Source organism: Sciurus carolinensis, chromosome 1, assembly GCF_902686445.1.
Source record: "Sciurus carolinensis chromosome 1, mSciCar1.2, whole genome shotgun sequence".
NCBI classification, from domain to species: domain Eukaryota; kingdom Metazoa; phylum Chordata; class Mammalia; order Rodentia; family Sciuridae; genus Sciurus; species Sciurus carolinensis.
This window is the reverse complement of record NC_062213.1, coordinates 189,356,762-189,371,488: the sequence shown is the minus strand read 5'-3', so window position 1 is coordinate 189,371,488 and position 14,727 is coordinate 189,356,762.

Here is a 14,727-nt window from a genome sequence, read left to right as displayed (position 1 = left end):
ATTGCATGCTCCAGCAGGACTCCAGGGCAAGCGGTTCAGTTTTGTCACAGTAACCCCAACCACCCCCGCCCCTCAGACTCTGGCCCAGATGAGGGGTGAGCACCTTCACCCAGGTCTGTGGGCTCAGCTCTGCCTCCCACATGCCTCTCCCACCTCTCATTGCCACAGGCTGGGCCCCATCCCGCCCCCTCCCTGCCCTGCCGCACCAGACCCTTCTACACCTGGACCAGAATCTTGGGAAAAGGCAATTCACATCACATCACTCTCATCTCCAAAATTTCCAGGACAAAGGCCAAGCTCATTTCTGAGCCCCGCATGACTGGTTCCTCCCTGCCTCCCACTCGATTTCTTTCACTTCCGCAACTTGCTCTCTGTGTCTCTGCCCTTTGTCACTCAGTCACCCAGCACTTCCTCTGGGCAGCCTTCACTGGTTCCCAGGCTGCAGAAGGAAGGGCCCCCTTGAGTAATTCTCACCTACTGCCTGTTTCCTGGCAGCCTCATGCAGGCCCTAAGCATGTGGGCATGTTTGAGATGGTTCCTCCTTCTCCCCCACAGGCCCCTGGACCTCTCCCACCAGTGGGCAGCTAACACCACCCTCCCTCCAGCCAGAAGGAGCAGCCTGCGTCCTGAGCTGTGGCCCTTCACCTGCACCACCATATGACCGCAGCCCTGAACTGGGGCTCAGGAGTGCTGGAGAAGACACCATGGAACTGAAGTTTCAGAGAAAGTCTGAAACCCTCAGGGGAGGTAGAAGCTATGAGGAGACAGAGCAAGGGGTTTCTGTGGGGAGGGCTTGGAGATCTGAGAAGGGGAACTTGCCAGAAGGGCCTTTCTGCTCCCAGCTACATGCGCGGAGCTGTTCTCGTCCTTCTCCTGGCTGTGGGCTTCAGGCACATGGCTTACCTCTCCAGGTGGCAGTCTTCCTGTCTGTGAAATGGAAAGAAGGAGAAAGCTTGCATCTCAGGATGTTATGAGCTTAGAGCCAGCAAGGTTTCCCTCCCAGGGTGCCAGGCCCCCCTCACCAACCCCATATGCAGGAAGATTCAAGTTTATGTCATGTCCGGGCTGGGGAATGGTCAGAACAGACATAGCTAGAGGGGACAGAGGACATCGGGGCAGGCATGCTGCCTGTGGGCAGTAAGGCAGGGTCTTGGGACTGGGAAGTTCTAAGGAACAGAGGAAGAAGGACCGAAGATCTTCAACTTCAATCTTGTCCCTTTGCAGCTGGGAAAACTAAGACTTGAGAGAGGGTCACAGCTATTGCCTGAGTGTTACCTGGATACTAATTTGTCCTGCAGTCCTGGGAAGGGACTGTGACTAAGATGAGTCAGGTACTCAGGCTCTGAACTTCCCAGGGAATGTCCCTCTCCCCTGGGGGAGGGGGTCCCTCTCATGGACCTGGAGGATATATGGCTGAAGGAGTTGGTGAGAGCCCACATTCCAGAATCCTCCAGTCAACTATTCAACAAATGCCAAGCTCTGTGGATACATGTGAGAAAAAGACATGCCTGGCCATCGTGAGACTCAGGCTGACTAGGAAGAGATATTAAGAAGAGAAACCGTAGAGCCAGGCATGGTGACACACACCTATAATTCCAGCAATTGGGAGGTTGAGGCAGGAGGATCGAAAGTTCGAGGCCAGCCTCAGCAATTTAGCAAGACCCTGTCTCAGAAATTAAAAGGACTGGGGATGTAACTCAGTGGTAAAGTGCCCCTGGGTTCAATTCCCAGTACTGAGAGAGAGAGAGAGAGAGAATGTGAAAGAGCATTTTATGCACTATGCTTTCTGTGTGTAAGAGTGCAACAGAGAGGTACTCTGCCTGGGAGTGCAGGGGAGTCTTTTAGAGTGTGTGATGCTTAAATTGACACTAACGGTGAGAGTCACCCAGAGAGGTTGCGTATATTCCAGTGGAGGAAGGGCCTGTGAAACGTCCCAGGATGGGAAACGCACAGCCCAGTCTAGAAGGCCCTGAGTTCGCCTTTTCAAGAGAGCAGAGTACAGGCTTCTTTCCATTTTTTCCCTCCAAAATCACCATCCAAGGAGGAAAACAAGAAATAGGAGCTCCATTTTCTAGGAAGACTTTTTGTTCCGCCTTGTTTTTTGTTTTTATGACGTGGAGACCACGACGAACTCCAGGCTGGCCTTGAATTCTTGGGCTCCAGTGATCCTCCACCTCGGCCTCCCCAAGCTCTGGGACTGTACACGAGCTCCCCTGCACCCAGCCACACCCAAGGAGAGAGATGCTTCTGGCCTTAAACTACAATATTACAGAAAATGTCAAATGCTCCTGATTCCTGTGTGACATTATTAAATAATGCGGTCTTTTATTGGGTTCTAAACCTTGAGGCCTTCTCTTCAGGCCTGCTCTTCTTTGTTGTTGTTGTTGTTGTTAGTTGTACATGACAGTAGAATGTACTTCCATACATCATACATACGTGGAGTATAACTTCCCATTCTTGTGGTTGTACCTGATGTAGTTTCTCTGGTCGCGCGTTCATGTATGAACACAGGAAAGTGATGTCCCATTCATTCTACTGTCTCATGCCCACACCCCTTTATCCCCCTTATCTAATCCAGAGAACTTCTTCCCTCCCCTGGCCCTTATTGTGTGTTAGCATCCAAATGTCAGAGAGAACATTAGCAGGCCTTCTCTTTCTTATAGTGCGAACAGATGCAAGGCCAATTCCTGGCTCTAGGAATGAAAATATTTCTTGTTAACAGCTATTTCAAAAGTCAACCTCATAAAGATGAAATGAAACTGTCCTTTCTCCTCTGAAGTCACAGAAACAGAAATATTTGCTGTTCCTATCCCCAAATTGAGTTTAATGGAGCAGGGGTGCAGGGCAGGGGTAGCTCAGTGGTAGAGTGTTTGCCCAGCATAGAGGAGGCCTTGGGATCAATCTCAACAGCAGAAAAAAAAGAAAAGAGAAAGATAGCTGGGCATAGTGGTGCACACCTGTAATCCCAGTGGCTTAGGAGTCTGAGGCAGCAGGATCTCAAGTTCAAGCCTCAGCCTCAGCAACTCAGTGAGGCCCTAAGCAACTCAGCAAGGCCCTAAGCAACTCAGCAAGACCCTATCCCTAATCAAAAAAGGGCTGGAGATGTGGCTCAGTGGTTAAGTACCCCTGGGTTCAATCCCCAGTGCCAAAAAAAAAAAAAAAAAGAAAAAGAATGATAGCCGTTTAAAAATCAGATATAAGGGTCAAACAGGAACTTTCACAAGAGCATCAGTCTTGTTTTCCTGATCAACATGGCCATTTGCAAGATGATTGGTTTAAAAAATAAATTAGCCCTGTTACTATAAATCTGTTCCAGAAAGATCTGTTTATACAAGCCCTGAAAGACAACCAGATTCTGGATTCCACATTGCTCTGCTCCCTGTGGAAGGAACTGTTACGTACCAAAAATTGAGTCTGCGACGGCAATTGGCTATCTTAAGCAGCTGAGCCATGAGAATTTGAGCCATGTTAAATTGACATCCCATAGTAACTCCTAAGCTTTTTCCTTTGGAAGGGTGAGTCAAAGCAGGTTTTTGGCAACTCCCTACTCCTACTTGATCTATGACAAACATGAAATAACAGGATGCAGCTAATAGAGGGACTTTAAAGAAATTTCTGGAAATAAAATATAGAAAAATCAGGATATTTTTAAAATGGTAGAATTTTAACAGTGATCCACATCGTGCTTTGAACATAACCCTTGCTGCTCTGCCACCGTGGCTTGTTTTACTTATTTTTATTTTATTATTTTTTTATTTTTGGTGCCAGGGGTGCTTAACTACTGAGTCACATCCCCAGCCCTTTTTTATGTTTTATTTAGAGACAGGGTCTCGCTAAGTTTGCTTGAGGCTGACTTTGAACTTGTGATCCTCCTGCCTCAGCCTCCCAAGTTGCTGGGTTTACAGGCGTTTGGCATTGTGCCTGACTCACCGTGGCTTGTTTTAAGACTACCCCCCGTTTCTCTTCTCCTCTACTACTTCCCAATCATGAGGAAAGCAAGATTGACCTTCTTCCCATCCTAGGCTGAGTTATCCATCCTTGAATTCACAGACCTCAGGAATGAAGGACTCCAGTCTTGGGAGTTGGCACCTGTGGATCCAAGAAATAACCATCTCGTGAGAACACAAATGAATTACCTACTCCTACCCAGCAGAGCTGGAGTGTAGCCTTTGAATCCCTCTTGAAAAACCTTCTCTTCCCCCTGACAGAATCACAGCCTCTGGGACAGGAGTCCCCTGTGTTTCTCCTTTGCTAGCAAAGCAATAAAACATCTTTTTCCGTTTTCTCAAAACCTTGTCCTTCTTATTGGATTGGCATCAGGGACAAGGACCAAGCTTGATGAAGTCTAGTCAGGTCCAGGAAGACAAACACTACATGTTCTCACTTACACATGGAAGCTAAAGCTGATCACAAAGAAGCAGAGAATAGAGTAGCGGTGACCGGAGCCTGGGAAGGGTACGGGACAGCCAGGGACCACCACGAAGACAGCAGTGGCACCCTGAGGCCTCCACCTATTACCCATTGCAAGTACGGTGCGTGTTCTTCCCTCCCAGTTCTCTCTCCCGAACCATCTTCCCAACCCCAGAAACCAGCTGTACCATGAAAGTCAGGATGACTTCACCAGCATGTCTCCAAGAATAAACTAAATAAGAAAATGAAACTATTGGGGGTCACCACAAAAGGCAGAAGGCAGACTCCTGGGCCTGTGATTCATTAAAGCATGGTACGAGCTGAGCACAGTGGCATGCACCTGCAACCCCAGTGACTCAGGAGGCTCAGGCAGGAGACATGTCCCAGGCCAGACTCAATAACTTAGTGAGAGACCCTGTCTCAAAATAAAAAATAAAAATAAAAACAGACTTGGAATGTGGTTCAGTGGTTGAACACCCCTGGGTTCAATCCCTGGTATAAAAAAATAATAAATAAATAAATAAATGTGCTCTCTGGGCAGCTACCACAGCCCAACCTAACACAAGACGGAGACAGTGCTCGATGGCAGTTCCTGGGACAAATTAACTGCCCATTCCTCAAGGTCAGGAGCCAGGATGTTTGCACAAGAAAAAACAAAACATCTTTTGAAGCCCGAACCCCGGACAATGAAAATTACCAAATCAGTCCACCCAGAGAATCAATAAAAGCTTACATCTCCCTGTGTCCTTTGACTGAAGCTCCAATTAAGGCCTGGCCTCTATGTGTCCCAAAACTTGGTTCAGTCTCTTTTCTGTCATTGACATACCAAAGATCCCCTCTCCGTCAACAACTGTGGTGTGGGAAGGATGGAGAGAAGATGGTCAGTGGGTGCTACGGAGTGGGCGCTGGAAAAATAACTTCTGCCCTCTGGCACAGTAGGGTAACTAGGGTGGCAATAATTACTTGACTGTTTTTTTTTTTTTTTTTATTTCTAAATCCTGGTACTGGGGATTAAACCCAGGGGTGCTTTACCACTCAACTATGTCCCCAGTCCTTTTCAGTATTTATTTTGAGATAGTATCTCCCTGAGTTCTGAAGCAGGCCTCAAAGCTTTGATACTCCTGCCTCAGCCTCTTGAGTAGCTGGGATTACAGGTTACTGTGCCTGTGTTAATTGACTATTTCAAAACAGCAGAGAGGATTTTGAATATTCCCAACTCAAGGAAATAATATTTGTCTGAAGTGATAGATATACCTGTTACCCTAAATCTGATCATTAAACATTGCATACTTGTATCGAAATGCCACACTATTCCATAAATATGTGCGATTACTATGTGCCAATTAAAAATATATTAACATAAAAAGAAGATAAAAATCTACAAAATCTTCTAGAAAGTAGAACAAAAGGGTAACGAGATTAAAAAAAAAATGGGTCCAGAAGATCCAACATTTGACTTAAAGGAGCCCCTGAAAGAAAAAATAAAACAAAAAACCACAGAATTTTCCAGAACTGAGAAGCACGAATCTCCAGATTTTAAAAATCCACAGAATCCCAGAAGCAAGAATGAAAGCTCCTCCTTTTATTTATTTTTATTTTTTGGTACCAGGAATCAAACCTAAGTCATGTCCCCAGTCCTTTTTATTTTTTACTTGGAGGCAGGGTCTTGAAAGGTTACTCCGGGCTTTGCTAAATTGTGGAGGCTGGCTTTGAACTTGGTGCTCCTCCAGCCTCAGCCTCCCCAGCCACTGGGATTGCACATGTGCCACTGTCCCCAGCTTCCCCCTCCTCTTAGTAGCAGGATTATATTCCATTGTCTATATTTCACTACATTTTGTTTATTCATGCATCCATCCGTGGACATGGGTTAGTTCTATTGGCTCCTGTGAACGCAGGGTACATAACTGCTTTGAACATCTCCTGCAGACACTATTTTCAATTCTTTTGGGTATCCACCCAGGAATGGATACGCTGAATCATAATGGTAATTGCATTTTTGTTCATTCAGAAGTTTTTAATAAGGGCTGGAGTTGTGGTTCAGTGGTAGCACGCTCGCCTAGCATATGTGAAGCCCTGGGTTCCATCCTCAGCACCACATAAAAATAAAGGTATTGTGTGCACCTACAACTAAAAAATTTATATATAAAAAAAGTTTTTAATGAAAAAACCCACCATTTTTAAAATCTTGACAACTTTTTAACTTTTTTTTTTACCTTGAATTGAACTCAGGTCACATCCCCAGTCCTACTTTGTATTTTATTTAGAGACAGGGTTTCACTAAGTTGCTTGAGACAGGGTCTCACTGAGTTGCTTAGCGCCTCACTTTCGCTGAGGCTGGCTTTGAACTCACGATCCTGCCTCAGCCTCCCGAGCCGCTGGGTCTACAGGCGTGCGCCACCGGTGGCGCCCGGCTACTTTACTTAACTTTTTACTTAACTTTTGCTGAAAGGAGACAACGGCCCAGCTGCTGCCTAGTTGTCGGAAATCGCACGGAAGTTTTTGTAGCGTTTTTAGAACAAAGCCCGACCCCGCTCTCTGAGCCTGGCCCAAGTCTCCGCTCTCAGGCTCAGGGCTGGGATCCCATCGAGAGATGCACCTGGCACGGTGAGCAGGGCTCAGCTGCCAGTCACTCCCAGGGAGGAAGCCACAGGGGCCAAATGCCCTTTGGGGTGGCTGCGGTTGTCGCTTAGCGGCTGAGCACTTGTCTAGCCCGAGGAGACCCTGGGTTCCATCCTGGCATCTCCAAAAAATGGGAAGGAAAAGAAAGAAAGAAAGTGGCTCTGCGCCGCTTCCGCGTGCAGGTTTCGCTCGCGCTGCGTTCTGGCCCTGCCCTCCACCGGCCGCTCGCCCGGCTCAGCCCCTGCCTCCCAATTCCTGCTCCTGCGACATCTGTCTCCGGACCCCAGGGTTGCTGAACCAGGCCTGCTCTGCAGGCTGCACGGTACACCAACCTCTGAAAGCACCCGTTTTGCAAAAGAGAGCGTTGATTCACCAGGCGAACGAGTGCAGAAATAGCATAGTTCAGATCCACCTCCCGGAGGGGACTTGGGGACATTTCTGCTGGACAGGTGGTTGGAAGTTAGGAAGAAACCCGCGGTTTGAGCGAGTTCGATCAGACTTCATCAGCTGTCACCTTCCTGGCCCACAGGAGGGAGGTGTTACCCTTACCTCTAACATTGGAGATTTTCCCCTGTTGGTATGGGGGATTGAACCCAGAGGTGCTTACCACTGAACCACATTGCCAGCCCTTTATATATGTGTGTGTAATATATATATTGTTGTTGTTTGTTGTTGTTGTTGTTGTAGATGGGCACAAAACCTTTTTATTTCATTTATATTATATATGGTGCTGAGAATTGAACCCAGGGCCTCACATGTGCTAGGCAAGCACTCTACCACTGAGCGACAGTCACAGCCCCTTTATTTTATTTTGACACAGGGTCCCACTATGTTGCTTAGGGCCTACCTAAGTTGCTGAAGCTGGACTTGAACTTTCAATCCTCCTCTACCTCAGCCTCCTGAGTCCATGGGATTACAGGTACGCAGCAGCATGCCTGACTAACTGGTGATTTTTAAATTTTATTTATTTATTTTGGTACCAGGGATTGAACGCAGGGGTTTTAACCACTGAGTAACATCCCCCGCCCTTTTTAAATGTTTTATTTAGGGACAGGGTCGTGCTGAGTTGTGAAATGCCTCACTAAATTGCTGAGGCTGGGTTTGAACTCAAAATCCTCCTACCTCAGTCTCCCAAGCCACCGGATTAAAGGCATGCGCCACCGCAACTGGCTAACGCTGGTGATTTTTGAAAGTCAACTAAAAGCAAGAAATGACTGGGTGTAGCAAGCTCAGCAGTAGGGTACATGGTTAGCATGTGTCACTCCCTGGGTTCCACTCCAGTACTGCAAAAGTACATTTTTTTTTAAAGCAAGTCATGCTAGGCACAGTGGCACATGCCTGTAATCCAGTGACTTGAGAGGCTGAGGCAGGAGGATCACAAATTCAAGTCCACTCTAACACCCTAGTGAGACCCTAAGCAGTTTAGTGAGACCCTACACAAAATAAAAAATAAAAAGGGCTGGGGAGATGTGGCTCAGTGGTTAAGTGTCCCTGGGTTCAATTCCTGGTACCAAAAATAAAAAATAATTTTAAAAAATCCAAGTCATGGGGGTGGGGATGTGGCTCAGTTGGTAGAGTGCCTGCCTCGCATGCACAAGGCCCTGGGTTCAATCCCCAGCACCGCAAAAAAAAAAAAAAAAAAAAAAAAAAAAAAATGACCCAAGTCATTAAGGGCAGGCAAAGTGAGTTGAGAGGGTTTACTCCAGTTTTCCCTCCTTTTCGCCATCGCCTTAGGGCTCCTCCTCCCTCTCTTTCCCCTCCCCTCCTGTCTTCTCTCCCACCTCCTCTCACCTTCCTCCCTGCACAAAGGCTCTGAAGGTCCTTGTCTGTCTCCTGTTCATATAGTCAAGGCACCAGGAGAGCTTGGGTCACCTTGGGGCGCAGCTAGTCCCTCCTGGTGAGCACCCGTGGGTGGGGGGACATACCCACAGCTAAGCATCTCTTTCCAAAAGTGGTTCCTGGGGAGCATCTGTGAGGGGAGGGAGCCCCATCCCCAGACCTTCCCCAGGATGTCCCCGTGGGGAGCTGTTCTTATTACCTTGGTTAATATCAAAGTACTCAAGGCATGTTATGGAGAAATCTAGGAAACAGATAAAAGGTTACAGATGACCTTTGTCACCATTGTTCCCAACCTTTGTGTTTCTGTTCCTCCATGGACATATTGTGCAACCGCAAGAAAAGTTTCCCACTCGGTCCCATTTTCTAAATTAGGAAGTGAGGTGACTGAAGAAGTGAGGTGAGACTTTGAGATGTGTCAGAGGAACAGGAAGCTTTTGGGAAATGATATCAAGTGCTTGGCATGTGCCCAGGAACCTGTCTTGCAATGTCATTTTTGCCAACACCCCAGCTCCTGACAGTCCCTATTGTACAGAGGAGACTGAGGCTCAGAGAGGCTAAGGAACTTCAAGGTCATTCAGCTAAGGAGTGGTATGGCCAAGATTTGAGCCCAGTTGTCTCCAAAACCCTTTAAAAAAAAAAATCTTCATCTTCTACTGCAATTCTGGGCAAAACTGGACCAAGCAGAAATCCATGAGGCTTCCACAGTTGACTGAAACATGTGGAAAAGACAAGAGAAATTGCTATTTTCTTTGGTCTGCAGGAAGAAGCCTGGACAGTTGGGCTGAAATCCTAGCATCTTGACTTTGCATGACTTTATACAAATGCCTTTACTTTTATTTTTTCTTTCTTTTCTTTTTTGATGCTGGGGATTGAACCCAGAAACTCTTTTTATTTTTAAAATTTTTGCGGGGGAGATACTAGAGATTGAATTCAGGGCACTCAACCACTGAGCCACATCCCCAGCCCTATTTTGTATTTTATTTAGAGACAGAGTCTCACTGACTTGCTTAGCACCTCACCATTGCTGAGGCTGGCTTTGATCCTCCTGCATCAGCCTCCTGAGCTGCTGGGATTATAGGCATGTGCCACTGCTCCTGGCTCCCTTTTATTTTTTTATTTTGAGACAAGGCCTCATTAAGTTGCTGAGCCTCCTGCCTCAGCCTCCCAAGTCACTAGGACTACAGGTGTGCAACCCCATGCCCAGTCAAACCCCTTCACTTTTCAGTCTCCCCATCTGTAAGTAATGTTTGCCTTGCCTGAGTGTGGGGAGGAGTAAGTGAGAGAACGTCTGCATAGGGCTTGCTCTGTACAGGTGCTATGGGAATCCACCTATTGGTGTTGCTGGAAACAGACAAGTGGTCCCCTCCCTGTCCCCTCTGGTCAGCTGACCCTCCTGGGCCCAGGCCTCCTGTATTCCTCTGTGTGTCCTTCCTCTCAGCTCTTACAAAGTCCTTCTCTTCTATGTCATCTGATCCAGCAGAGGCCCGGCAGACTGTCTTCATTACTAAAACACGCCCTCGGGGCGGCTGGGGTTGTGGCTCAGTGGCAGAGCCCTTGCCTAGCGTGTGTGAGGACCTGGGTTCGATTCTCAGCACCCACATATAAATAAATAAATAAAATAAAGGTCCCCCTTTGGCTTACTGTGTGTGAGGCCTGTGACCCATGATGGGGTAGGGGCAAGGCAGGTGTATAGCCAGGCCTCTGCCTTTTAGGAGCCAACTGTCTGACTGCTGAGGAAACAGGAAGCAAATAGTTGCACAAATAAATATATAACTAACATTACTTTTATTATTTTTGTGGCACTAAGGACAGAACCCAGGGGTGCTTGACCACAGAATTATATCTCCAGCCCTTTTTTAATTTTTAATTCTTGAGTCGGAGCCTCCTTGTATTGAGGGCCTTGCTAAGTTGCTGAAGCTGGCCTCGAACTCATGATCCTTCGGCCTCAGCCTCCCAAATAACTGGGATTACAGGTGTGCGTCATCATGTCTTACAAAGTCCTTTTCTTCTATGTCATCTGATCCAGCAGAGGCACGGCAGACTGTCTTCATTACTAAAACACGCCCTCAACTAAAACATGCCAACAACTGTGTTTCCTAGAACCTGGAAAAATGCTCATGAGATGAAGGCAAGACACAATAGGGAATCTGGAATTTTCTGTTGAATGTTATCAGCCAGGAGCATCTCCTTGAAGGTTAGGACTGGATTTGATTTCAGCCGAGTCCTGGGGTAAGCCGTGGTGTCCATAAATGTTTATTCAAGGAAAGAAAAAGACAAACAAAAGTAATAGAGAACCCAGTGGCCTGGGACACTCCCAGAACCCAGATCTTGGTTTTTCCAATCGAAAGAATGAGGCCCTGGGAAGAAATGACGGATCCTGGGGCAGGGGCAGGCCCAGAGCAAGACCAGCCTGGAGCACCCTGCGTCACCCACAGGAGCAGGTGCTCCGCAGGCAGAACAGGGCTGGGGTCGTGGCCCCGTGGTAGAGCACTCACCTCGCATGTGTGAGGCTCTGCATTCAATTCTCAGCACCACATAAAAATAAAATAAAGGTATGGTGTTCACCTAAAGCTAAAAAATATTTTTTAGAAAGACAAAACATTTATCTAACTCCAATTAGAATGGCTATTATCAAGAACACAAGCAATAAGTGTTGGCATGGATGTGGGGGGAAAAGGTACACTCATACATTGCTGGTGGAGTTGCAAATTGGTGCAGCCACTCTGCAAAGCAGTATGGAGATTCCTCAGAAAGCTTGGCATGGAACCACCATTTGACCCAGCTATCCCACTCCTTGGTTTCTACCCAAAGGTCTTAAAATCAGCATACTACAGTGATGCAGCCACATCAATGTTCATAGCAGCTCAATTCACAATAGCTAGATTGTGGAACCAAACTAGATGCCCTTCAATTGATGACTGGATAAAGAAACTGTGGTATATATACACAATGGAATATTACTAAGTCATAAAGAAGAATAAAGTTATGGCATTTGCTGGTAAATGGATGGAGTTGGAGAATATCATGCTAAGTGAAATAAGCCAAGCCCAAAAATCCAAAGGCTGAATGTTTTTTTCTGATAAGTGGATGACAATACATTATGAGGGAGATTGTGGGGGGCAAGAGAAGAATGAAGGAACTTTGGATAGTGTAGAGGAAAATGGAGCAGGGGGGGAAGGAAAGATAGACTGAGACAGACAACAGTACCCTATGTATATGTATGGTTACATGAATGGTATGAATCTACATTGTGTACAACCACAGAAATGAAAAGTTGTTCCAAATTTGTGTACAATGAATCAAAATGCAGTCTGTAAAAATTAAAAATTTTAATTAAAAAAAAGACAAAACAATGCTGCAGGTCGAAGAGAGGCAGGGGCCACCCAGAGGGAACTCCCAAAGCTGGGAATTAGAGCAACAAAGTGAATAATACAGTATTGAATTATTAGTCTAGCCATAAAATAAATGTTCGTGAGTCTGTACTGACATAAGTAAATGATTGAGTGAATAAATGAATGGAGAAATAAATAATGAGGAAGAGGAGACAAGTCTTCCTTAGAGAATTCCAAATAACTTACCTGGATGCTTCCCCTCTAGCTTTCCCCTGAGGGTGAGCAGATTTAGCGACTTGTTTCCAAAGGACAGGGGTCAGAAAGGGAAAGCAGAGATTTTAATGTGGAGAAATCTGAAAACAGCAGTTCAACCAAACCATTGAGGTCACCATCATCAGTGACATCAATGGATATGTCACCTGCTCCCCAATAATGATGTCATGCGAAGGGCACTTCAGCTCTGCAGTATTCTCCCCAAAATCCATAACCCTAAGGTCAAAAGTGGAACAAGGGAAGACAAACATTCATGACAGGAGCCGTGGTGACTAAATTTCTGCAGCAGGAGAAGGACGTTAATAGGAAAACAGATAAAATCCCCGTAAGTCTGCAGCTTAGTTACAGCCACGTAATGCTATTTGTTTTCACAAACACACCGTGGTAATGTGAAATGGAAAGGGAAATGAGTTGTGTGATATTTAAGAGAGTTGTGCTATTTTTGCAAATTTTACAATAAATCAAAAATTGAGGGGGTGGGGGTGTAGATCAGTCGCCTAGCATGCATGAGGCCCTGGATTCATTTCCAGGACTGCAAAAAAATTAAAAACAAAAGCAACTGAGACATCAGGTGTGGTGACACATGCCTGTAACTCCAGAAACTAGGGAAGCAGAGGCAGGAGAATTGCAAGTTTGCGGTGAGCCCAGCAAGTTAGTCAGACCCTGTCTCAAAATAAAAAATAAAATATAATAGAGGCCTGGGGATTTATCTCAGTGGTAGAGTGCCCCTGGGTTCAATCCCCAGCACTGTAAATAATAATAATAATAATAATAATAATAATAATAATAATAATAACAATAATAATAATAATGGTAATAATAATAAGAAAAGGCTGGGAATGTGGCTCAGTGGTAGAGCACTTGCCTAGCATGCATGAAACCCTGGGTTTAATCCCCAGTATCTACCCACTAAAGCAATTTGAAAATAATTGAAAAGTTCTTTACAGGCAGAATGAAGACTAGGAAAGAAATCAAAAACAGTAAAATGTTGCTATGCTGGGCAAAGAATGCCCCGTTTTTGTCAAATGATCCTTAATTCAGACTTATTCCTTGTATTTAAAATGTTTATTACCTCTGATTGGAAGTCTTCTATTAGGCCGAGAGTGATAGTGCACACCTGTAATTCCAGCTCCTGGGAGACTAAGGCAGGAGGACCACAGGTTCCGGGCCAACCTTAGCAACTTAGTGAGACCTTGTCTCAAAAACTGTAAAGGGTTGGGGATGCAACTCAGTGGTAGAGTGAGTCCCTGCGTTCCATCCCTAGTACCGAAAAAAAAAAAAATCTCCTATTAGTTTTATAGTAATAAAAAAACTAAATAAAGCATTTTACACAATACTTTTGTCAATCATCTCATTGAATCCTCACAAACAGCTAAGAAAAGATTATTTCCCTGTCTTCTAGGTGAGGATATTGAGGTTCAAAAAATCAGTATGATTTGCCTAAGGACTTATAACAAACCAGAGGATCATCTGGGATTTGAACCTATGTTGGTCTGGATGCAGAAATGGCAAAGCTTTAGGCCATTCATGGAGTCAGAAGTGGGTGGTCTGTCTCCCAGGCACATTCCTCTTTAGTCCAAGGAAGAATATTTTTGGGGGGAGAGGGAGTTGAACTCAGGGGCAACCGACTTCTGAGCCACATCCCCAGCCCTATTTTGTATTGTATTTAGAGACAGGGTCTTGCTGAGTTGCTTAGCATCACCTCCCTTTTGCTGAGGCTGGCTTTGAACTTGCAATCCTCCTGCCTCAGCCTCCCTGAGCTGCTGGGAATAGAGGCATGCCCCACCTTTCCCAGCCCAAGGGAGAATTTTTAACTTGAATTGGCCAAAGGGTATGGGCATCCTGAAAAAGTAGTGAGTTCCCTATCACTAAGGATGTCCAAACAGAGAACCACTGAGTGTCCTGGAGGGGGATCCAGGAGAACTGACAGTGTACCTTCTTCCTCCGACCTAACTGGCAGGACTGTCCCTACTAGGAGATGCAGAACTACACAAGGCGGGCTGTGTTGCCTCATTGGAATCGCTGGCACCGTGGAGGGACCTCTTCTTAGTCTTCAGTATTGCCCCTACCCAGCGGGGCACATCACTGTCACACTGGAGAGGAGGGGACAGCCTTTATTCCTTAAACCCCTTAAGTGTCCTGATCCAAATGCTCTAAATCTCACATTGGACCAATGTGAGAGATAAGTATTATGACAGCATTTTGTTTAATTTATTCATTTATTTTGGTACTGGGGATTAAACAGAGGGGAGCT